This window comes from Bubalus bubalis, chromosome 23 (assembly GCF_019923935.1).
Source record: "Bubalus bubalis isolate 160015118507 breed Murrah chromosome 23, NDDB_SH_1, whole genome shotgun sequence".
Lineage (NCBI taxonomy): Eukaryota > Metazoa > Chordata > Mammalia > Artiodactyla > Bovidae > Bubalus > Bubalus bubalis.
Genome location: NC_059179.1, coordinates 43,327,944 through 43,352,711, shown reverse-complemented (window position 1 = coordinate 43,352,711; position 24,768 = coordinate 43,327,944).

The window sequence follows — 24,768 nt, the reverse complement described above, 5'->3', positions numbered from 1 at the left end:
CCTGCCTGCAGAAAAGTAGCTGGATTTCACATGCATCTCTTAGTGACAGCCGCTGGGCTCATCAGAAGGGCTCCTCAGCAAACAGAATGAAGTCCTGGCCTTTTATCCCCCGCCCGAGTTCGCGTTCCCCTGCTGGGCAGAGCTTGGAGCCAGGGTCCTTGAGCTGGTGGTGGGGAACACAGGTTCCGAGGGCATAATCCGAAACCGCGCGCCTTCTCTGCAGGTGCCGTTTAGTTTCAAGCACGCCTTCCGTCCCTACCGAGGGATGAAAACCGCAGTGTCAACTGCCTTCTCCTCAGCCCCTCCGGAGGCCCCTTCGGTATTCACATCAAAGCCTTCTGCATATTTATCATTCCTCCCTCTGCATTAGGTAAAGACATCTGACAGGCACACAAAAGCTCCATAGTCTCCACTTGGACTCTAAAAAGGCAGCAGCAAGTTCAAACCGAAGTTAAAAATTCCCTCCAATAAGTATATTTTCTTTATTGGGAACCTGGGAAGGATTATCGCTTAGCACCCTCTCCAAAATCAATTTGCGTCCACTTACCACTCGCTCCTGGTATAAAATAAAGAAGCTTAGGCTTCATCATTCGGGATTTAATAGAAGGCACCCGGCTGGCTCTGAGCAGAACATTTCTGGGGAAGAGGATGGGATAATAGACAATACCCTGCCTCTGGTCTTACTTTCTTTCTTTTTTTTTTTTAGTTTTCAAGAGCAATCATGTCTCTTCTTTGAAATATAATGGCAACATGTTAAAATCTAGATTCAAGTATGATCTGACGAAGGATAATAGTCAACTTTAGCTGTGTTCAAAATACTTAAGCTCTCTTTGAAAAGTTAAGAAAAGGACTGTAATCTTGAACTTTGGGGGAGGGGGAATAACTGTGCCTTTTTTCATGAAAGAGACGTGTATAGAAATCAACTTCCAGGGTGAGTGATAATTGTCTTACTTCCTGCTAAAACTTTACGTCTTGATTATAGAGATTTGCATGGATGTGTTGGTTTTGCCTCCAATGAGACGCAAAGAAAGCTTGTGTAACTTGGGGTTTCTTCTGGCAGTGGGGACTCCAGTGTATGCAACCTGACTGGTGGGAACCCTAACAGGGGCTCCCCAACTTGTAATTTGAGCACGTAATCTGATCCTTCCTGCCCGTGCTCTTTGATCATGGTGGGGCCCGTGATTTCCAAGTGATAGACAAAAACTGAGTTTTCCAGTAAGATGCTTGGGTTTCTGAAGAAAGCTGAGTTGAACTAAAACTATGTAGACTTTGGGGCTTCCCTGGTGGCTCAGATGGTAAAGAATCTATCTGCAATGCAGTAGACCCGGGTTCGATCCCTGGGTCGGGAAGATCCCCTGGAGAAGGGAGTGGCAACCCACTCCAGCATTCTTGCCTGGAGAATCCCATGGACAGAAGAGCCTGGTAGGCTACAGTTCATGGGAGTCTCAAAGAGTCAGACACAACTAAGCGATTAACACTTTACTATGTAGAGTTTGAGCCATGGTGGCTTTTCCAGGGATGCTGCCAATGGTCGAGTACAGCATCCTTACTTTAAAGATGAAAAAAACAAAGTTCCAGAACAAGGAAGGGACTGCCTAGCTCACCTCGCTGGAGAGGGGGAGTTCTCACCCCAGATCGTCAGAGACCACCCATGCTGGATGAACACCCACCAGAGCAGCTTCTGGGCACCTGCTTTCCTACATTTCAGGGATGGGTTTGCCCAAATCCACTAGGTGGGTTGTTTGAGGAGCAGGACTCGAGTTTGAGCCCTTGTTGGGAGTGAACCCACTGTGCCATGCTCTGAAAGGGGAGGGGGTCCTATCCCCCTGCTGGGCCATGAATGGGGAGTAACACAAAAGCAATGAGAGAGGCAGGCAGGGCTCAGCCAGCAGAGTGGCCAGGACCCAGGGCTAGTATTTCATTCATTCATGCACATGCTACATATTAACTGAGCTCTTAATGTGCATAGATGATAGCAACTCCGCTTCTACTGTGCTTCGGCTGCTCTGAAAAACACCTTACCTGCATTATTTTATTTAATCTTCACATCAAATCTGAGGTAGGTACTTTACTAGCCCATTTTACAGAGAAAAAACTGAGTCATGGCAGGCAAGGAGCAGTTGAACTTGAAACTTGGAACTTCCTCATGCACAGTCGCTGTTCTTTCCATGGAGCCCTATATCCTGGGGGCACCGGCCCCAGAGGCCAATCTTCTCTGGATCTTGTTTCTTATCTGCAAGGCCTGGAACGGCCCTGGCCTCTCTGAGGCTCACATCACAGATTTTCTGGGACTCTGAAGACAGGGACAATGTTCCTGAGGACCAACATGCTCTTTCCTTTGCTGGCCAGGGTACCCGGGGCACCTAGAACACCCAGGACGCCTGGAGTCCCCAGCATTGCCCCTCAGAAGGCTTCTGGAGTTGACTTCTTCACCAGGCATTCTAAAATGACCTCGGTTCTCAGCCTCAAATCAAGCCTCGGGGCCTGCCGAACAAAAACCTCCTGACCTTCCTGGCTTTGTCCCATGCTTCCCCCATCTTGCAGGGCTTCCTTCTGCCTCTTTAAAATTCGCAATTACCAATAATTCCCTTTGTTGCACCCAAATGCGAACCACCATATTAAATTATTAAATATAAGTGTTTCTGAAATATTTTATCTTGACATGTATCTCCGGAGTCAAATGACCCCAGGCAGTATTCATAATTAATTTCATCAAAAGGGAAAAAAAAAGTGCTGGCAAGGGACTCCCCGAATGACCTGTCCTGCAGAAATACAGCTGACTCTTGGCTCGCTGTTCCCTCCCTCCCCTTCCTAGGCCTCTGGAGGGAGGCCAGGCCGGCAGAGTTGCTCTGTTCTCAGAATCCCAGAAGCTCAGGCCTTGGGGGTGGGGGGGGGGGGTAGTGGGGGACACACGATCACTTTGGCCCAGAGAGGAACAGTGACCTGCCCAAGGAGGCAGAGCCAGAGGACGCACAGCTGGACACACCGCCCACCCCTCCTCCTCCTCCTCTTTAAGTTCCCAGCCCACTCCCTCCTCCAAGGTGCCCTCCGGGGACCAGAGAGGTGTATTTAAAGGGGCGGGGGAAACAGAACTGCTTCTTCACAAAAAGACTGCCCTGAAACAAAGGGCTTTTTTTGTAGCTCTCCCCCACCAAGCTCGGACAGAAAGAGAGATTAAGTTTTGAGGAGTCACTTTCCAATCAGAAAGCCACCATTTAATTACAATGCGCAGGAAATTACAGAGTGAATGGGCAGACGGGCGATAAGGGACAGCCCAGAAGGATGACAGGCCTGAAATCCAACCACTTCATCACAGAGCTTTATCACAAGAGGCTGTCTGGACGGCTGACAATCTGATTGTACTGTCAACTCAATTCATAATTAATATATTTATCAAATTAATTACTGAAAATATCTCCCCGGCGCTCGCCGTAAAACAGAGGCCGGCTTCATGGCGGGCGGGCTTCGTTTTCTGCTAATAACCCGTGCTGTCAGTTTAATGAGGGCAGGGAGCGGCCCCTGTTTTGCCTGCCTGACAGACAAATTGGCCTCTTACAGAGAATGATCCCTAGAATTTAAGAGAAGAAAAGAAATATGGCATTGTTTGGTGACAGCCGCAATCGCAGGCTTGTCTCGGAAACTTTGCATCAATTCTTCCATACAAGACAGCGAGGGTGGGGTACTTCGGGCAGCTAAATAAATACTTTATGAATTCCTGACTGATCCCTTCATCAGACCGTCCCTGCTCGAGCAGTTCCTCCAAGTCCTGAGTGAACCCCCAGCTTGGCTGGAATCTGCAGGTTGAAGTTTAGATATAGGGATTTCAAAGCAGGTGATGCCTGGGGGATTTTTTTTTTTTAAGGAAGAAAAATTCATGTGCCAAGGGGTCCCAACGAGATGAGTCCGTGACCCGTTTGCTCTTGTGCAGAATAACATTTTTCTTCTCTTCCAAGGGCAAAGAGTTAGGCCCAAGAGGGTCTCTGAATTCAGATCTTTGCCACCTGAAGCCCGACCGAGCCCTGCAGAATCCCGAGAGCCCCTTCATGGACCTGACCGCCCAGCCTCTACCTTTGACCTCTGGACCGTGTAACTGCGACTCCAGCACCTGGACAAAGCTGGCTGGGGAGACCTGCCTGTTTCCCCAGGAGCCCACCTGCCCAGTGAGAGAAGAGAGAAGCACCCGGGCCACGGTGAAGGCTGCAGGAAGCCCACATCTCATCCAGAATGGGTGGCAATCCCAAGGTGGCCATCTTTGTGCCTCCAGAGCTGAGGCTAGGCTCAGAGGCACCATGGAGGCCCACCACGAGCAGCATAGTGGCCCTACCAGAGGGCTTCCTGGAAGAAGCAGTGTCTCTGGAGCAAGGTAACAGAGAGAGGGTGCAATGCTTTCAGAGAAACTCGGCCCTGAAGACAAGCTTCCAAATCTCCATCTCTAGCCTGCTGAGTGAGGGAGCCAGCTCCGACAGAGACCCAGGCCCCAGTGAGGGAGCAGGGGGTGGGGAAGCCAGACCTGCTCTGGAAGGTGCTTTAAGAGAGATACCCCAAGTTCTGGGAGAGGGGGGCACTGCCCTCTGGCTTTTCAGTTCAGTTCAGTTGCTCAGTCGTGTCTGACTCTTTGCAACCCCATGGACTGCAGCATGCCAGGCTTCCCTGTCCATCACCAACTCCCAGAGCTTGCTCAAACTCATGTCCATTGAGTCAGTGATGCCATCCAACCATCTCATCCTCTGTCATTCCCTTCTCCTGCCTTCAATCTTTCCCAGCATCAGGGTCTTTTCAAATGAGTCAGCTCTTCGCATCAGATGGCCAAAGTATTGGAGTTTCAGCTTCAACATCAGTCCTTCCAATGAACACCCAGGACTGATCTCCTTTAGGATGGACTGGTTGGATCTCCGTGCAGTCCAAGGGACTCTCAAGAGTCCTTTCCAAGATCACAGTTCAAAACCATCAGTTCTTTGGTGCTCAGCTTTCTTTATAGTCCAGCTCTCACATCCATACATGACCACTGGAAAAACCATAGCTTTGACTAGACAGACTTTCGTTGGCAAAGAAATGTCTCTGCTTTTTAATATGCTGTCTAGGTTGGTCATAGCTTTTCTCCAAGGAGCAAACATCTTTTAATTTCATGGCTGCAGTCACCATCTGCAGTGATTTTGGAGCCCCCCAAAATAAAGCCCATTTTATTTTAATTTTTTTGGCTGCGCTGGGCTGTCGCTGCTGCGTGGGCTTTTTCTCTGGTTGTGGAGCGTGTGGCCTCCTTGCTAGTTTCAATGCACCGGCTCCTCACTGCAGTGGCGTCTCTTGTGGCAGAGCACGGGTTCAAGGTGTAAGGGCTTCCGTAGTCACAGCTCCCAGGCTCCAGAGCACAGGCTCAGTAGTTAGGGCTCACGGGCGTAGTTGCTGTGCTGCATGTGAGACCTTCCCGGATCAGGGATAGAATCCATGTCTCCTGCGTTGGCAGGTGGATTCTTTACCACTGAGCCACAGGGAAGCCCTTCAGGGCCGTTTTTATTCCAGCCTTTCTGCTTCGCCTTGTGAGGCTCAGGAAGGCTCTGATACGATGTGACCCGCCTTGAGCCTTTCCTGCCGTCTACTCCACTGGCCTCCAAACCCCAGCCCATCCCCTGCTTTCTCCTCAGCTTTCTGTGTCCACTGTGTAAGTGGCCTTTCTCTTCAGCGCTCCCAGCCCTGCCCCTCCCCTCATACACTCCACAGTCTTGCCTCTCCTCGGGGCTTCTCACCCCCGGAGGAAGTCACAACAGTCCTGAGAGAGCAAGAAATACAACCCCATGCTGCGACCACAGGCCAGTGTGAGAGGACTTAAAAGCCCTGGTGGTGCCGAACCCAGGACTCTCCTCAAGCCCAGAGGCTTCTAGAAAGCCTCAGCTCCCTTCCCCAGCAGCCTGGCCTGTCACGACCCTTCAGGATCAATGCTTCGGCCCTGTTCAGCCACTGGCCAGCCTCTTGTCCAGAGCCTGCCCTGAGCCTTGAGAGCGTCTGTCTCAACACGGAGCCGCTGTGTCCCAGGCACCTGGGCCCGCGGCCATCCTGTTGGCCGGACGCCTGCAATCACAGCTGCCCTAGGAAGACAAGGCTTGTGGGTCTGGAGGTAACTGACTGAGACACACATTTTGGAAAGAGAAGGTGCCTTAGTCAAGTAAACCCCCTTCGCTGTGTAAGCGCCTATGTGACAAGCAGTGTGAAAAAAATGAGTTTTGCCCCATGGCTGAGTCTGGGTTCTGAATCACCTTGAACAGCATCCATGGCTGCCCCAGACAGCCCGGGCAAGGTTGGGAGTCCCGAGCTGCAGTTCCCACTGGCCTGAAATGGTTTCTCTTCTTTGTGTTCTGGGGAGGCATCCACCCATGTTTTCCTATAACCCAAAATGGGAAGAAGACAAGGACTCAAATGATAAATCAATGAATCAAAGGCTTCCCAGGTGGCGCTAGTAGTGAAGAACCCACCTGCCAATGAAGGAGACATAAAAGACACAGGTTTGATCCCAGGTCAGGAAGCTCCCCTGGAGGAGGGCATGGCAACCCACTCCAGTATTCTTGCCTGGAGAATCCCATGGACAGAGCAGCCTGGCCGGCTACAGTCCATGGGGTCCCAAAGAGTTGGACATGACTGAAGCGAGTTCGCACGCACACATGTCACATTACTCCTTTTCTTCTGTCTTTCAGGACTCCTTCAATGTTGGGGTCCAGTGGTGGTTAATTACTCGGGCTGCTGGGGGCTGGCTTTTCACAGTCACACACGGGCAGTTAAGGGGCAGACCCCAGCCATCTCTCCCTGGGCTCCTGGCTTCTCAGCGTGGTGTAGGGAGGCCCTTTCTCATCAACTCAGGACAGTTTTCATCTGCAAAGATTGCTTCATCTCTCTCCCCATCACCATGGCTTAGAGAAGCCTCAATTCTTTATGTCCCGTGTTGGGTTTAACGCCAAAGCACCACAGATTTCTCAGTGCATTAACTTTACAGCGACATCCCCTCAGCTGAGCCAAATGGGCAGGCCTTGTCTCTGTTTTATGGAAGCCCAGTCACTGTACAAGAAAAACTGGCTGTTTAAAAGATAGTTAAACATTGTATAAATTATCCACATCTCTCCTACCGGAGGCCTTCCGAGAACTCAACGCCGCAAGTCCCCTGCCCACCCTGCAGGACCTTTTCCTTCCCTGACCACTGACGTGTGCCTGATGGCCAGGTGGGAGGGTGCCCTCCCCTGCCACAGCCTGGCTTCACTCAGCCCAGCGAGCTCTTTCCAAAAAAAAAAAGTGTCCTGTCAATTTATGTGCATTATATGTCTCATCGATGACACTATGAAAATAAAACCTTTGTGCATTCTCCATTGACTAGAGACAACTAAACCCTTCAGCAATTGACTATTTCAAATTGATTATGGCATCCTTCTTCTGAACCCTTTAAAAATCTAAAACAAGGAAAATACAGACACAAAATAATTTTAAAGATGATTAACCTTTTTAACATGATGTTACATATGCACACATCCTTGAACTTGACTCCCCCTGCTGCAGTCCAGGCAAACCTCATTTTACTGCTCTTTACAGATATTATGATTTTTATAAACTGAGGGTTTGTGGCAGCTCTGGGCTGAGCAAGGCTATTGGGATCATTTTCCCAACAACATTTGCTCACTTTGTGACTCTGGGTCACGTTTTGTGAATTCTGACAATATTTCAAATTTTTTTCATTATCCTTTGTGACGGTGATCTGAGATCACTGATATCTGATGCTACTATTGAAACTGTTCTGGAGTACCACACACCATGGGCCTCCCAGGCAGCCCTGGTGGTGAAGAACCTGCCGGCCAGTGCTGGAGACAGGAGATACAGGTCCGATCCCTGGGTTGGGAAAATCTTCTGGAGGAGGGCATGGCAGCCCACTCCAGTATTCTTGCCTGGAGAATCCCGTGGATAGAGGAGCCTGGCGGGCTACAGCCCACGGGGTCGCAAAGAGTCGGACACAACTGAAGCGACTTCACACACACACACACACCACAAACCATGCCCTATAATACAATAAATTGACAGACGTGTGCATTCTGACGGCTGTACTGCTGGCTGGCCGTTCCCCCAACTCTTCCCCCTCCTCCGGCCTGAAACACAAGAGTGATGAAAGTAGGCCAACTACTAATCCTACAGTGGGCTCTAAGCGTTCAAGAGAAAGGAAGAATAGCATGTCTCCCACTTTAAATCTAAAGCTAGAAATGATCACGCTTGCTGAGGAAGGCACACTGAGAGCCAAGATAGGCCCAACGCTAGGCCTCTCATGGCCAACAGTCAGCCAAGTCGTGAATGCGAAGGGAAAGTTCTGGAAGGAAATAAAGAGCACTACTCCAGTGAACACACGAATGAGGAAAACAAAACAGCCTTATTGCTGATATGGAGAAAGTTTGAATAGTCTGGATAGAAGATTAAACCAAGCCACAACCTTCCCTTAAGTCAAAGCCTAATCCTCAGCAAGGCCCCAACTCTCTAATTCTGTGACGTCTGAAAGAGGTGAAGGAGCTTCAGAAGAGAAGTCTGACGTTCACAGAGGTTGATTCAGGAGGTTTAAGGAAAGAAGTCATCCTCATAGCATATCAAACTGCAAGGTGAAGCAGCAAGTACTGATGTAGAAGCTGCAGCAAGTTATTCAAAAGACTTAGCCAGATAAGTAATGAAGGTGGCTGCCCTAAACAGCATATTTTCAATGTAGAAGAAATAACCTTGTATTGAAAGAAGGTGCCATCTAGGACTCTCATAGCTTGAAAGGGGAAGACAGTGTCTGGCTTCAGAGCTTCAGCTGACAGGCTGAGTCTCTTTTTAGGGGTTAACATGGTGACTTGAAGTTGTAGCCAAGGCTTAGTTCCCATTCTGAAAATCCTAGGGCCCTTCAGAGCCATGCTAAATCTACTCTGCCTGTGCTCTACAGATGGAGCAACAAAGCCCGGATGATCGCACATTTGTTCACAACATGGTTCACTAAATATTTTAAGCCCAGCGTTGAGACCTACTGCTCCGAAAAAAGATTCCTTTCAAAATGTGACTGCTCACCTACAACGCACCTGGTCACTCAAGAGCTCTGATGGAGACGCGCAAAGAGATTTTTGTTGTTTTTGTGCCTGCTAATCCAACATCCACTCTACAGCCCATGGATCAGGGAGCAATTTTGGCTTTTAAGGCTCATTATTTAAGAAATACACTTCATAAGGCTCAAGCTGCCATACACAGTGATTCCTCTGATGGACTTGGACACAGTAAATTGAAACCTTCTGGAAGGGATTCGCTATTCTAGATGCCATTAAGAACATTCGTAATTCATGGGAAGAGGTCAAAATATCAACATTAACAGGAATGGAACCTGCAATATCTCCAAGGTCTACCCGAATTAACATAATGGTATTATTTGAGAGCAAGAAGGAATGTCACCTGACGTGCTCTAGGTGTGCAAACTATTAAATAGCAGGTGTGCAGCTTGGAGGAAAGGATGAAAGGCTGTTCCAAAACAAGCAGAACCTCTTTTGTGGTCAAGTTCAGGGATATGGCACCATTTGTGCATTTTTTCATTCATTCAACCAACAGTTTATTATCACCTTCTCTGTGCCCTGTGCAAGGCACATGACTGTAGATAAAATAACTTTCCCAAGTTGCTTCAAGCACAGAGTCTCAAATGCCAAGTGCTTCAAAATCACCCAAGGGGCTTATTAGTGTGACTATTTCTGGGTTCTGTGTCCCCAGAGAGTCTGATACGGTGAGTCCTAGTTACCTAGGACTGGTGTTAGCCAGGATTCTGCTTTTAAAAATACCCCAGATGATTCTAATGCAGACCAAGACGATATGAAGACCAGGCTTTCATAAATGCTGGCCTGGTGAGAAATATGAAAGGGTGATAACTCAAGGGGAGGATGCCAGGAATTTCCCAGAGATGCCAGGGTTCTAGAATTCAAAGAGCTACTGTGCGGAAGGGGCAGAACACAGGGCCTGTGTTTTCACGTATCCTTCCTTCTCTTCCTCCTCAAGTTGAATGAACTGGGAACAAAAGATCATGCTGTCAAGGATCAGTGCCAGGTGGGTTACATCCTGAACTTTCCACCAACACTCAGGAAGTCCACAACCCTTCTCAGGGCAGGGGAGGGGGTGCAGGCTTGCTGCCACATTCAGCACGTGTGTGTGTGTGCGTGTGTGTGTGCGTGTGCATGTGCGTGTGTGTGTGTGTGTGTGGAGCAGGAGGGGTGGGGGGAGCGTGACTGCAGAGGCAGAATGGCTGCCCTGGAAGGGATGAGAAGGAAATGAGGCTGCCTGGGACAAGGCTTCCTTCAACTGTCCAACCAGCTGGTCAGTGAGACACCAGGCTTCCCAGCCATCAGGTTTCAGGTGCTGAGACGAGGCCGTGGCAGAATCAAGGAGCCTGGACTGTGGTCCCTGTGCTCAGGGGCCAAACTGCTTCTTCAGCCACACACTCAGTGCACCACCTGGGGGTGACACCACCGGGTGTCTGAGAGGAGAAGAGTCTGACAGGATAGCAGAGGAGACCATGGGCCAACATGTAGTGTTTCCACCACAGTCCTCAATGGGCTAGAAAGTGCTGGCATAGCCTGGAGATTGTTCTGGAATAACCTGCAGCCGGGCCAGAAAGAAAGCATGGACTCAGAAGTTGAGAGCAACAAGCCCTCTGGACAGAGGACAAACGACTGTGGGCAAAACCCTGGACCGGGAGCAATAGCATCAGATGCGGGTGTGACCCCAGGGCAGGTCACTGCCTTCCTCTGAGCTTCAGGTTACCCATTTGTAAAGTGAAGGGACTCAGCACGATGTCTTCAAGGGTCTTCGAATCTCTGAAGCCTATAAAAATATTCTAATTAAAAAAAAAATCCCACTGAACTGATGGGCTTCTGGTCATTAAAGTCATAATATTTAAGAAAGTGTGGTTGTTGTTGTTCAGTCGCTAAGTCGTGTTCAACTCTTTGTGACCCCCTGGGCTGCAGCACACCAGGCTCCTCTATCCTCAATTGTATCCTGGAATTTGCTCAAATTTATGTCCACTGAGTCAGTGACGCCTTCCAACCATCTCATCCTCTGTTCCCCCTTCTCCTATTGCCTTCAGTGTTTCCCAGAATCAGAGTCTTTTCCACTGAGTCAGCTCTTCATATCAGGTGGCCAAAGTATTGGAACTTTAGCTTCAGCCATAATATTTAAGAAAGTAAAGAAGAATAAAGTCTTAGGATGTATCAAAATGCTACAGGGCCCAGGGAGTTAAGGTGTGGGGATGCTATTTCCTTTTCAGCCTCTCCACTCTTAAAGAACGTTACCCTTTCATATGATGGCATGGAGTCCATTTCACCTCTCTTCAATGTACATGGAACTTCATGAGCATCTCAATGAATAGAACGTGCCAGAAGGAACCTGGAGCAGCTTCCAAAACTGGGTCATAAACAGAGATGTGTCTTCTTTCTGGCTCTCCTGGAACATGCACATCAGGATCTCTGAGCTGATAGTGAGAAATCTGGTGACTCAGAGTCACCACGCTGGACAGATGGTGTGGAGAAACCAGAGAGAGAGAGAAATGTCCAGGGAGCCCCACTTGCTCCAGCCTCCGGCTGAATGGTCCTCCTGGCCCGAGAACCAGCTGGTGGGTGAGGTGACCCCAGCCCCCAGGCTTATAGCCACCCTGGCTTTTGCCAAGAACAGCAGAGGAGAGCTCCGTCCTTGAGAAAAATCAGCGCAACTGTTGTTTTGGGGCTGTGATGGTTTTCTGACGTGGCCTTAAACATCGACCGCCACGGCCATTGTCACTGTTCCTCACGGAAGATGCAGGGAGGGACTTGGGGACAGAGGAGGGGGAGAGGGAGCCTGCCTAGCGGGTTGTGGGGGAGACACCAGATAACCAGAGCCTCCGCTGGCCTATTTTCTCCAGCTCTAGAGGGGATACATCCATCTTAGAATTACCTAGGGCAAAAAGACACAGAAAATACCGAGAAGCTAGCTAGAGGGCTGGAAACGAGTTCTGAGACCCCTCCCATGCCTGCCCAAAGGAAAGGAGAGAGAAAGCCAAGTACAAGTGCCCCTGCCTGGGAGACCCCCAGAGACCCCTGGCCATACTGAGGTTCAACCAGCAAGGGAAAATCTACCTATCGTAGTAGCAGTTCTGTCCCCACCCCGAGCCAGCATGAGTAAACTCTTGCCAATGGGCTAATTCCAGCTGTCTGCCTGTGTTTGTAAATAAAGTTTTATTGGGCCATGATCATGGACCTCTGTTTGCATATGATCTCTGGGTGTTTTTGCCCAACAACAGCTAGGTTGAGTAGATAGGACAGATACCATCTGGCCCACAAAGCCTGCGATAGTTACTAACTGACCTTTCTAGAAGAAGGTTGCTGACCCCTGCCCTAAACTATCAAAAGTGAAATCCCAAGACAACATGCCCTTCCCCAGCATCCCTGCTCAGAAAGACCCGCTGGGGTCCACGGCCCGCCACCCATTCATTCCCATCACCCATTCAGTCATTCAATGCCCTGTGAGCTTCTCGTGCACGGCAGGCTCCCAGCTCCACCTTGGTAAGAGAAAAATGAATAGACGCAGTCCTGGTCCTCTAAGGGATCCTGGCACTGTGCAGGGGCGCATCACACGTTCAGAGGATCATGATGCCCACCGCTAAGAACCAGAGGGAGGCAGTGCCCGCGGGATTCCAGCAGTCTAGACAGAGGCAATCAATCCGGCTCGGGAGTTGAGGCCAGGGAAGGCTTCCCGAGGAATGAAGGTATCGGCCGATCCTGATGAATGAGCGGGAGCCAAGGACAGGTGAGGATGGGGGCGTGTCTGCACAGAGAGGGAGGGGGATGTACACAAAGGATGCGGGGAGGGGCGGGCATCGAGAAGGGCAGTGATGCGCGGGGGCAGGCAGGACCCAGGGCAAGGCAGAGACCACAGATGCCAGGAGCGACAGCTCTGCACCCTGACAAGTGACCATCCGCTTCTCCCCTTAGAAGGGGAAAGGGAACGCAAGACCCCCTGGGCCGAGCCTGCTTTCACTGAGACACGGAGGTTTCCACGTGGGTTTGTTTTTCTATCTGCCTCATAGCTCGCCCACACCGAGCCCCCCACTCACTCACGCTGAGAGGTCAGGGGCAGCCAGAGTGGGCTGTCCATTGTGGGGAGAGCCCCCACGCAACCCCGCACACATCCGGGAACTTCCAGCCTGTGTCGCCTGCATCCTGCCTGCCTCCGCCAGTTTTATCTCAGGCCAACTTCTTCCAAGCAGGAGAAATGGAATATTCACCAGGTTCTGTTCAGTTCAGTCACTCAGTCATGTCTGACTCTTTGCGACCCCATGAATCGCAGCATGCCAGGCCTCCCTATCCATCACCAACTCCCGGAGTTCACTCAAACTCACGTCCATCGAGTCGGTGATGCCATCCAGACTTCTCATCCTCTGTCCCCTTCTCCTCCTGCCCCCAATCCCTCCCAGCATCAGGGTCTTTTCCAATGAGTCAACTCTTCACATGAGGTGGCCAAAGTACTGGAGTTTCAGCTTCTTCCAATGAACATCCAAGACTGATCTCCTTTAGGATGGACTGGTTGGATCTCCTTGCAGTCCAAGGGACTCTCAAGAGTCTTCTCCAACACCACAGTTCAAAAGCATCAATTCTTCGGCGCTCAGCTTTCTTCACAGTCCAACCCTCACATCCATACATGACCACTGGAAAAACCATAGCTTTAAGCAGACAGACCTTTGTTGGCAAGGCAATATCTCTGCTTTTCAATATGCTATCTAGGTTGGTCATAACTTTTCTTCCAAGGAGTAAGCATCTTTTAATTTCATGGCTGCAATCACCATCTGCAGTGATTTTGGAGCCCCCAAAATAAAGTCTGACACTGTTTCCACTGTTTCCCCATCTATTTCCCATGAAGTGATAGGACCAGATGCCATGATCTTCGTTTTCTGAATGTTGAGCTTTAAGCCAACTTTTTCACTCTCCTCTTTCACTTTCATCAAGAGGCTTTTTAGTTCCTCTTCACTTTCTGCCATAAGGGTGGTGTCATCTGCATATCTGAGGTTATTGATATTTCTCCCAACAGTCTTGATTCCAGCTTGTGCTTCTTCCAGCCCAGCGTTTCTCATGATGTACTCTGCATATAAGTTAAATAACCAGGTAGATCACACGAATGGGGGAGGGGGGACACGGCTACACATATGTGCCCTGGAAACTTCTCTCTGAAAACACAGCTAGGCACGTGTCCCAAGGAACAAGGGCACCTTTGTTAAAGGGCCTGGCATCTGGGAACCAGCAGGGAACAGGCATTTCGTGGAACACTGTGGATTTAGAACTAGAGGGTAGCCCTTTGTTTCTGCATAATACAGCTCTTTTAAAGTTGTGTTGTCTGCCCACTTTTTCTTAATTAGAAGATGATAACTTTATTCCAGTTTTCATAATATTATGGCTAAATACAAAGGTATTTTATGAAGACAACCCTGCTTATAAATCCTGTTCCCCATCACAACCCTGCTTACGCAGTTATTATTGCTGTTGTTGTAGTTTTGTCTAAAATATTAAGGGAGGTTTGAGTTACCCGTTTCAAAGACAAACTCTGAAATGGAAACCATTTCCTTGGGTGGGTGGAGGGACCCAGCTTCCGTGGCACAAACCTTGGCTGGACTTGATTTGTCTCAGGGTGCACCCCTATGCTGAGAGAGCCTTGCCTTTCCTGTATTAAGAAAACAGAAATGCCATCCGCCGCTGTGGTCCAGTGGTCAGGACACGGCACTTGTACCACCGGGGCCCAGGTTTAATCCCTAGTTGGAAAACGAAGATCCCACAGGCAGAGAGGCACGGTCAAAAAATTATAATAATGGGAAAAATAAACAGAAGGCCAAAAGCAAACAAACAAGCAAAAAACGGATGCCTGGAATGAGATGAAAGTTCAGCTTTGGTGCAAATCCCAGCGATGCCCTGACATCCTGGGTAATTTGGGGCAGCATGTCCTTTCATCCTGGGTGGACTGCAGTTTTTCCGTTTGCGGAACAAGAAGCTTGATGATCCTCATAATACGGACTTCAGGATCTTTTGCAAAATAAAGCAAATTAAATTAAATGAAAAGCTAAAATCCCATTAAAAACCTACCGTCCTAATTCTCAGAGGTGAGAGGTATGAAACTTACACAAACCCACGAGAGCCACAGTCCTGCAGTTTCTGCTCTTCAAACAGTGTGTAATTGGGTCAAGGATCTATAGATGGCAGCCTCTTGCTAACTAAGATCTAAGGGGAAAATGCTTCCGTTGATCTATACTTTCTCAGCACATGTAAGGGGGCCAGAAAGGAAATGGAAACCAAATAGTTATTTATCTTCAAATGTCATAGAAGTCTCCCATAGACCAACATGGCCATTGAGCATGTTTAATCTTGAAAGTAAAAAGTAGGTTTCTAAAGTAGTTATTCACGAATTGTATTTTCACTGGGGGGAAATATATTCTGCCAACAAGGATGTAACTGGTGGGATCTTATCACGTGAATGTTTAATCCTGTGGCATAGACTCTGTGAAAGTGGGAGAATCTTCTTTGAGGTCCTCTTCAAACAAATCTCCCTCACTGTCCCACCCCTCCTCCCCCAGTGGCCTCTTGGATGCCCCTCAGGTGTGAAACATCATGCTGAAGGAATGGGCGGTCTTCCTTCGTGATGTTTCTTGTTAGTCTTTGAATAATCCAGTTTGGGCCTTTCTTTTATTCCCATTTGTGAGCTTCATGCAAGCTGTTGAACTTATGTACACAAGTCTTTGCCATTTGAGGAGTTAACTGACAACGACTTTCTAATTAAAACAAAGAAATACTGTGTTTACATCATACAAAAATGTATGAATGGCAAGTGTTAGGTTGAATCATTATGAAATGGCTGGTCAAAAATCAGCAGTTTTGTCTGATTCTGGGAGGGATAAATTGGGAGATTGGGATTGGCATATACCAGTACTACATACAAAATAGATAACTAATAAGGACCTACTGTATAGCACAGGGAACTCGATATTGTGTAATGGCCTACATGGGAAAAGAACCTAAAAAAGAGTGTGTGTGTGTATATATATATATATATATATATATATATATATATATATATTTGATTCACTTTGCTGTACACCTGAAACAAACACAACATTGTAAATCAACTATACTCCAATAACTATTTTAAAAAAAATTTTTCATTCTACCTCTGTGTTAATGTTGGTGCCAGGTACTGGTTGTATAACAGAGACCCAGACCAATGGGGCCCTGCCTTTGTAGGTTACGGCTGGGTAACAGTGAATGAATGGGCTATTTTAATACAGGATGGCCAGTGTCTGAGACACAAACTAGAGGAGCTGACCTAGGGAGGTGGAGAACCACTTCTCAGAAGAGGACATGGAAAAATAGAGAGAAAGAAAGCTGCAGAATGTTTGTTGGGGGAAAAGCCCAATCTTTAGAAAAGAATTTTATGGGTGATTAGGACTAGCTAAAATTGAAATGAATGTAAAGTAATTGAGTTTTAATATCAAAGGTAAGCTGGTACACAATTAAACTTTGTTTTTTCTCTCTGTTAATAGGACAGAATCTTGTTAGAGTATTAGTCTGGGATTAATGAGAAATTGTACACAGAAGTTTTGTTTACCCTTAATGAAAAAGCAGAGACATTACTTTGCCAAGAAAGGTCTGTCTAGTCAAGGCTATGATTTTTCCAGTAGTCATGTATGGATGTGAGAGTTGGACTATGAAGAAAGCTGAGCACTGAAGAACTGATGCTTTTGAACTGTGGTGTTGGTAAAGACTCTTGAGAGTCCCTTGGACTGCAAGGAGAGCCAACCAGTCCATCCTAAAGGCAATGAGTCCTGAATATTCTTTGGAAGGACTGATGAAGCTGAAACTCCAATACTTTGGCCACCTGATGCAAAGAACTGACTCATTTGAAAAGACCCTGATGCTGGGAAAGATTGAAGGTTGGAGGAGAAGGGGATGACAGAGGATGAGAAAGTTGGATGGCATCACCGACTCAATGGACATGAGTTTGAGTAAGCTCCAGGAGTTGGTGATGGACAGAGAGGCCTGGGGTGCTGCAGTCCATGGGATCAGAAAGAGCCGGACACAACTGAGCGACTGAACTGAACTGAATGTAATCTCTCTAGAATAAAGATTCTATATGTTGTAGCTAAGGCATTTTACAACTATATAAACTTTTATATTTGCCCTCCCCCCACCCTACGAAATAAAGAGGACATGATGGCCTAGTTGGGACATGAGTGAGGAGGGGGGTCTCCTGTGCAGGTAAAGCAGGGGGCAGTGCTCCTGGCACAGGGGATGGCAGGTCTGGAGCTGCGAGCTCAGCAGTCAGATGTCCCGCAAGAAGCCCAGCATGCCTGGGTCGGGAAGGTGGGGGGAAGCCCAGGGTGGGAGGAGACTGAGAAAGCAGGTGATGTGCAGGGTGTGAAAGGCCTTCTAAGCCACAACGGGATGGATGTGCCCCATCCAGAGGGCGATGGGGAGCCACTGGAGGCTGACAAACAGCAAGGTCAGATTGGCCATTTAGAAAAAAATCGTTCTGCCTTTAATGTGAAAAAAAAAGTGAAAGTCGCTCAGAGTTGTGTTTGACTCTTTGCAACCCTGTGGACTATATAGTTCATGGAATTCTCCAGGCTAGAATACTGGAGCGAGTAGCCTTTCCCTCCTCCAGGGGATCTTCCCAACCCAGGGATGGAACCCAGGTGTCCTGCATTGCAGGCAGATTCTTTACCAGCTGAGCCACCAGGGAAGCCTTTGTGCCTTTAATGTAGAGACTGGATTAAGTACAGCGAGAACTGGGTGCTCACCAGCCAAGGTGAGAGGTGGACTGGCTGGTTCAAAGAAGTGCCCCTGACGGCTAAACAGATGGACTGTTTTTGAGGTGGACTCTCAGGATGTAGTTGCTCATGGATACGCCAGAGTAGAGAGAGGGAGGAATCTGTCATGGGTGATGCTCACTCAGGTGGGACCTCAGTGGGAGAATGGGTTTAGGGAGGAGACACTGCTTTTGCCTTTGGACATGGAGGGGTGGAGTAGTACCTGGGGTCATCTGAGGGGGCTTGGGAGGCACCAGCTGCATCCTGAGATCTGACACTCCTTGGGGGGCTCTGGGCAGGAGTCAGCACCAAGCTTGGGGTTGGATGAGGCTGTGGAAGGGTAATGCTCGGGGCTTGTCCCCCATCTTTAACAGGCATGAGCATTGCAGGGGGCACAGGTTCGATCCTTGGTTGGGGAACTAAGATATCCCATATGCTGGAGGGTGCAGCCAAATAAATAAATAATTCCTTTTATTAATTATTAAAAAAAAAAAAAAAGACATGGGAATCCAGTGGGTTTCCATTAACTTGAGCATTGTGGCTCCATCTCAGCCGTGCTAACTAGAATCTCAGGGACAGTCGCTGAGAAACTGTGTCTCTTACAGGCTCCCTAGGAGACCAGTGGCGATACCCTGCGACCAAACTTGTAGGAGCCCTCCTGATGTTATGGAGGCAGAACTTAATGAGAAGACTATCAGAGGAACCTGTAAAATTCGATTTCTTAGAAAAACTAAATAACCAACATTAGCGAGGGTGGCTTTCATATACAGCTGTCAACACGTGTACTGAACTTAGAAATCGAAAACCCTAAAATGGTAATGAAAATCCTAGGAAAGAAAAATGCGGAAATTAGGTTTGACTTGACAAAAGCAGCACAGGCTCCATCTTTTCCTATAAAACTGCCCTGCCAATCGGTACTCTAATGTTTAATGAAACTTTGGTCCTAAAGAGCATTTATGATGGAAAACCAAGCCAGGCAGTTTAAACATACACAAGATGCCCAAGAGTATCAAACTGACCATAAGAAGGCCAGTGGGAAATCCATTGAACACATTGGTCTTGATCGTCAGAAGAAACTAGAAAGGAGCTTAACAGGACATCAGAGTTCCTTACTGAGTCAAACATGTCAATATGCCCTCATAATCTGAGCCTTGATCAAAAGACTTGGATCTGGAAGAATATTAATCTCTTACTGCCCCCAACAAACCCATTATGCATTGTTTATACCCCTATTAGAGCGGGCAGCTGAGCCCACCTGGGACTTGAGTTATTTACGTCCACGTCTGCTCACCCACCGCACCGCACAACCCTTCAGGGCAGGGACCTCATCTTTGTCACACCATGCCTGGCACCCTGGCTGGCAGAGAATGGGCATTCCGACCTTCTTTGCTAACCTAAGCTTTCATCAGACAACAGAGATTCTTGATCCTTGTCTGCAGGTGCAGAGCTTCTGTTTATGGCAAAGCTGGCTTTGGAAGTCTCCCCACGACCTCTCAACATCAAAATGATTTTAACCTTCAAACCATTTTAGGAAAAGGAGAGAAGGCAGAACAAAAGCAAAGGCAGGATGATAGAATGTCCCAACACTCACAAAGTCTGGGTTGAAAGAAGGCGATTCCTGTGCAAGCCCGCTTATTTGGGATTCACCAGCTCAACCGCACTTGCACGGTGCTCTTCTGATAAGCTGCAAAATCTAAAACTCCTTATTAAATGTCAGAGAAATCGGCTAGCCTAGGGCGAAGCCAGTGCATGGGCGGTGTGTGCTACAGTCCAGTCCTCTGTGATTGATGGGCTCTGAATAAGCAGAACCAATCCAGGCTGATTGTGGATGAAATGACTACAGCCAGCAAAGTTCAAATAAGAAATATGTGAACTTTAAAGTACTTGAACACAAATCAAGACAGTGAGTTTTTATAAAAATCTTTACTAGCTCAAACCACTGAAGCTCAGAATGACCTTTATCCTTGGGTTGAGTAGCTGGTGGTGCAGGGAACGTGTGCACCGTATATCAGGCTCTGAGCCTCCAGAGAAGCACAGTGGGACAGAGAAGCTGGCAGATCCGATGCTCACAGCCCCCTTGTCGGAGCCCATGTGGGCAAGGCAGGCGGCGACTCGAGACGTCAGCTGCCCTCCACTGCTCTGCCTGAGCAGATTGCCCTCCTCTTTTGCAGGGTGTTGGATGGGCTTTCACATGTTCCCTTGCCCTTTGGTATTGGAATCAGAACAGGCTGCCATCCCAGCTTCTTGCCTGTGCTTGGACACAAGCAGGGCATTTAGAAAAGCCCCCAAACCATGTATCAGAGCTGATAACAGTGCTTTGCACAGCCCTGCAGAGCTAGACAACACACTTTTGTGCAACACTTCTTTGTGGTAAACTCTTCATAGGTGTTCTCCCCGCCCCAATCCAAGTCCTTCCCCACCTCATCCCCAGGAGGAAGCATCCTTACACCCCTTTCTCATATGAGGAAATGGAAGGTTCTGAAGGTCTGAAGTTCTAAAAGGATGGAGCGGGTTTCCAGCTGCTTCTATGGGTCCCAGATTCTCTGCTTTTTCTATGACACCAAACTGCATCCCTTTGTGACGATTGAATGAGCACCCTTCTCAGTCTTATTCTAAACTGGATCTTCCTTTTCACCTTCACAGATCTCCTAGCTATTTGATGACAGCATCAGATACAAACACCTCTTAGGATGAGCAATACCATACTCTTAATTTCTCAGTTAGACACCCAAGGCTGGTAGAGTTGATCCCTCCCACAAGAACTGTAGAATCTACAGGAGAGAGAAGAAATAATTACAGTTCATTTTATCCTTTATCCCAAAGGACCGGGCAGGAGGGTGCAAGAAATATAGCTAAGCCTGCTTCCACGTGAGGGGTAGGGAGGAGGACAGTCAGGAGTGCTTCATGGAGGAGGTGGCCCTTATAGGATGATTGAGATTTGGCTTTGTAGACGGAATGGAGTCAGAGTCCTTATTACTTTCGCCATTTTCAACAGCATTGATGGACTTGTAGAGCATTATGCTAAGTGGGAAAGGTCAGACAGAGAAAGAGAAATACTGTATGATATTGCTTATGTGTGGAATCTAAAAGCCACAAAAAAATTTGTGAATATAACATAAAAGTAGCAGACTCATAGATACAGAGAAGGAACTAATGGTTACCAGGGAGAAGGAGGAGGGGAGGGGCAAGCGAAGGGTGGAGGAATGGGAGCCAGAAACTGCTGGTGTGAGATAGGCTCAAGGAGGTACTGCACAGGGAAATGTAGCCAATATTTTGTAATAACTATATTGTATAAAAATTGTATAAAATTGTAAAAAAAAAACCATAAATTTTATAATATATAAAAATTTATCTAAAAATTAAAAAAAAAACTCATTGCATGTCACGCTCTGTCTTCTAAATGACATACACGTATTAGCACTTCTGTTCCTTAAAGCAGGTTTTCTTGTCACCTCCATTTATTAACGAGAAAACTGAGGCACAGAGAGTTAAAGTAATTACCCAAAGACACACAGTGGTAGAAGGAGACTCAGCCGCAGGCTCCAGCACTCGAGGTCTTGCCCCCTGTGCGAGGCTGCCTGTGTCTGCGGGAGGTGGGTGCCGAGGAGAGGACCATTTGATCAGAGGCAGAGTGACCTGGAAAGCAAGGGGCGTGTGTGGGAAGATCTGGCCACCGCATCTCTCTGCAGCATGGGCTATGAGAAGGTCAAACAGAGGTCGAAAAGCATGAGGTCCACTAAGTGGGAGACCATTCATTCATTTGTTGAACCAGTGTTCACTGGGCACCTACTTGGCACCAACGACTCCGTTAGGCACTGGCAGACTCTGTCACTAACCAATGTTTCAAAAAAAGCGTGGGTTCAAGCCAGGGAGGGTAACTGCCCAGAATGAGCTAGACATTTCAAACTAACCCTTTGCGTGGCTACCTAAAGCCCTGAATATCAAAGAAAAGCCATGTGCCCCATAGTAGAAATTCAGAAACTTCTTGAGGGGGTGGCGACATGAGCAGGGCTGAAGGATAAATGCAGGCTGTCTGGTTAAGCTTGAATTTCAGATAAACAACAGATAATTTTTCAGTAGAAGTCTGTCCCGGGGGCTGCATGGGGCGTTGTTGCTGTTGTTGCTCAGTCACTCAGTTGTGTCCGACTCTTTGTGACCCCACGGACTGGTGGACTCTGTAGCCCACCAGTCTCTTCTGTCCATGGGATTCTCCAGGCAAGAGTACTGGAGTGGGTTACCATTTCCTACTCCAGGGGATCTTCTCAACCCAGGGATGGAACCCGAGTCCCTGTGTATTGGCAGGCGGATTCTTTACTCTTGAGCCACTGGAGAAGCCCCTGCGTGGGGCATGCCGATGCTAAAGAATTCTTTCTTCTTTATCTGAATTCAGGTTTAACTTGGTGTCTGCTGTTTTAATTTGCTAAATCTGGCGGCTCTAAACTTGAGTGATCTTTTCATGAAGCTGCCCCATTTTACAGATGGGCCAAGAGAGAGCACGGGCTCTAGATGACCAAGAGAGCAAGTCAACCACTCGGTCAGAGGCCCATGGCCAGGTTTCAAGAACCCAGTCCAGGGCTCTCTCTGCTTCACCAGGCCACCTTCCTTGTCCCCAGCTAAAGGGGTGGAGAAACAGGGACAAACTTGCAAATGATTGAATCCAGCCATTCAGCCCCAGCATGTTCCAGGCACCTTCCAGTCCCAATGGGTTTATTAGCCCTTTGTGTCAAAAGCAGTGCAGCTCTCGAGCAATTTTAATTGTGGTGGCAAAAGTAAGAATTCTGATCATGCAATTTCCTCAAGAGTCAGAATTGCTCTCAAAGGGCAAAGCCTCAATAGGAAGCAGGTTAGCCCCCCCGGGGATTCGCCCTGCCCCGCCCCCCAGGTGTGCCGTCACGTGGCTGCATTTGGTGAAATGCTTCAGGGAAAAAAAATCACCGAGTCACATTGGCCCAGCTTAAGGGAAATCAAATGTTCCCTTCAGAGCGACATCTCAGGAGACTGTGGCCAACTTCAAGGTGCCTTTATCTGAGTACATTCCATTAGGAGAGGAGCAGGAAGAAGCGCTGGCCTTTCAGGGTAACTCAATCAGACTCTGTGGCATTCACAGGGGTATCGGTTACCCTAAGCCTCTCGGGGCTGCAAGGAGATTAAGACGCGGATTACCTGCCACTTACTCTGTGTCATCAAGGAAAGCAGGGCTTCGGCTACAAGCCCCGTTTAATCGGGTCCCGGCAGGCTTTTCTCAAAAGGATGGCTGACAGCATTTCTAAGCACGTTTTTAAACTGCCCATCATATCCGTGGTGGAAACTCAGCAACACAGAGAGACAGCAACGTCAACAGCGGCCACTGCAGGAATTTCTGACAGGTGGCCTTTTGTGGAATGATGGGGAGGGGCCAGGGAGGGGCTGGGTGTTGTTAGGCAGCTCAGGGGCCCACTTCCCTGCACCCTCACAGCCAACATCTTCAGGCATGTTTCAGCTTTACATCATACTCCTCCATCGGTGTGTGTGCTGGGGCCAAGACAACACGGCTGTCAAGACAGATGTGAGTGGGTCTGACACCATCCCTGGAGACAAGAGGGAGCCAGCAGGAGCCCCCACTCTGCATCTGGGCAGCCAGACCAAAGAGAGTTTTTCTATGCAGTGAGAGCCCTGTATGAAAGCCATAAAGTATCATGGCCTGGAAAGAGAGCAGGGTCCCAAGCCTTTCTACAGTTGATAGCAGCAGTCAGCAGACTAAGACACGTGGGCCAAATCCAGACCACCAGCTATTTTTATAAAGTTTTATCAGAAGAACAGCCACACTCATCATTTACATGATGCACTTTCGTTGTAGCTCAGTTGGTAAAGAATTCTCCTGTAGTGCGGGAGACCCGGGTTCGATCCTTGGCTTGAGAAGATCTCCTGGAGAAGGAAATGGCAACCCACTCCAGTATTCTTGCCTGGAGAACCCCATGGACAGAGGAGCTTGGCGGGCTACAGTCCATGGGGGCACAAGTGTCAGACACGACTTAGCGACTAAATCACATAGCAGAGCTGAATAATTACTGTATGGGTCACAAAGCTCCAAATATCTATAATCTGCCCTTTACAGACAAATGGCCGAGTGCTGGTCTCCAGCATTCCTCAGTAGATCTCCCAGTCCTTCTTCACCTCAGATCTGCGCTTGGGTGGAGGGGTTGGGGGTCAGGTCTTGACACATTCTAAATTCTAAGAGGTTGAAGGAGTAATTATTGACGAGAAACCCTTACTGAAGCCCAATTGCTAAGAAATGCAGATGGGGTCATCGCAACTGAATTCTCTCCATAAAGACTTTCAAATTCATCAAAAGAAATAGAATACCCACTTTTGATGATTTTTACTAAAGTGGAAAGGCAGATGAAGCCCAGAAACCTCAGGGGGCTTCCCTGGTGGCTCAGTGGTAAAGAATCTGCCTACTGATGCAGGCGACATGGGTTCAATACCTGCTCCAGGAAGATCCCACAGACCATGGAGCAACGAAGCCCATGTGCCACAGTTACTGAGCCTGCACACTGTAGAGCCTGTGCTCCACAACAGGAGAAACCACTGCAATGAGAAGCCCTTGTGCTACAACTAGAGAGTAGCCCCTGCTCGCCGCAGCTAGAGAAAAGCCCGCACAGCAACAAAGACCCAGCACAGCCAAAAATAAGTAGATAAATAAAATCATTTTTTTTTAAAGAAATCTCAGGTGGCTTCCCACTGCCAAGGTGAGTTAGGAGAGGCCAACTTTCGACTCTGGCATTGAAGCCACCCACAACATGCACCCAGACCCCCTCCGTCCTTACCCACTGCACTGTCACGGTATTCTGGTGTGTTACTCATCCTGTGCCTGCTTCCGGCTTGTCACGTGCAAGAACGTCAACATCACACTGGCCTGATGATGGCTGGGATGATGATGATCATATCAACAT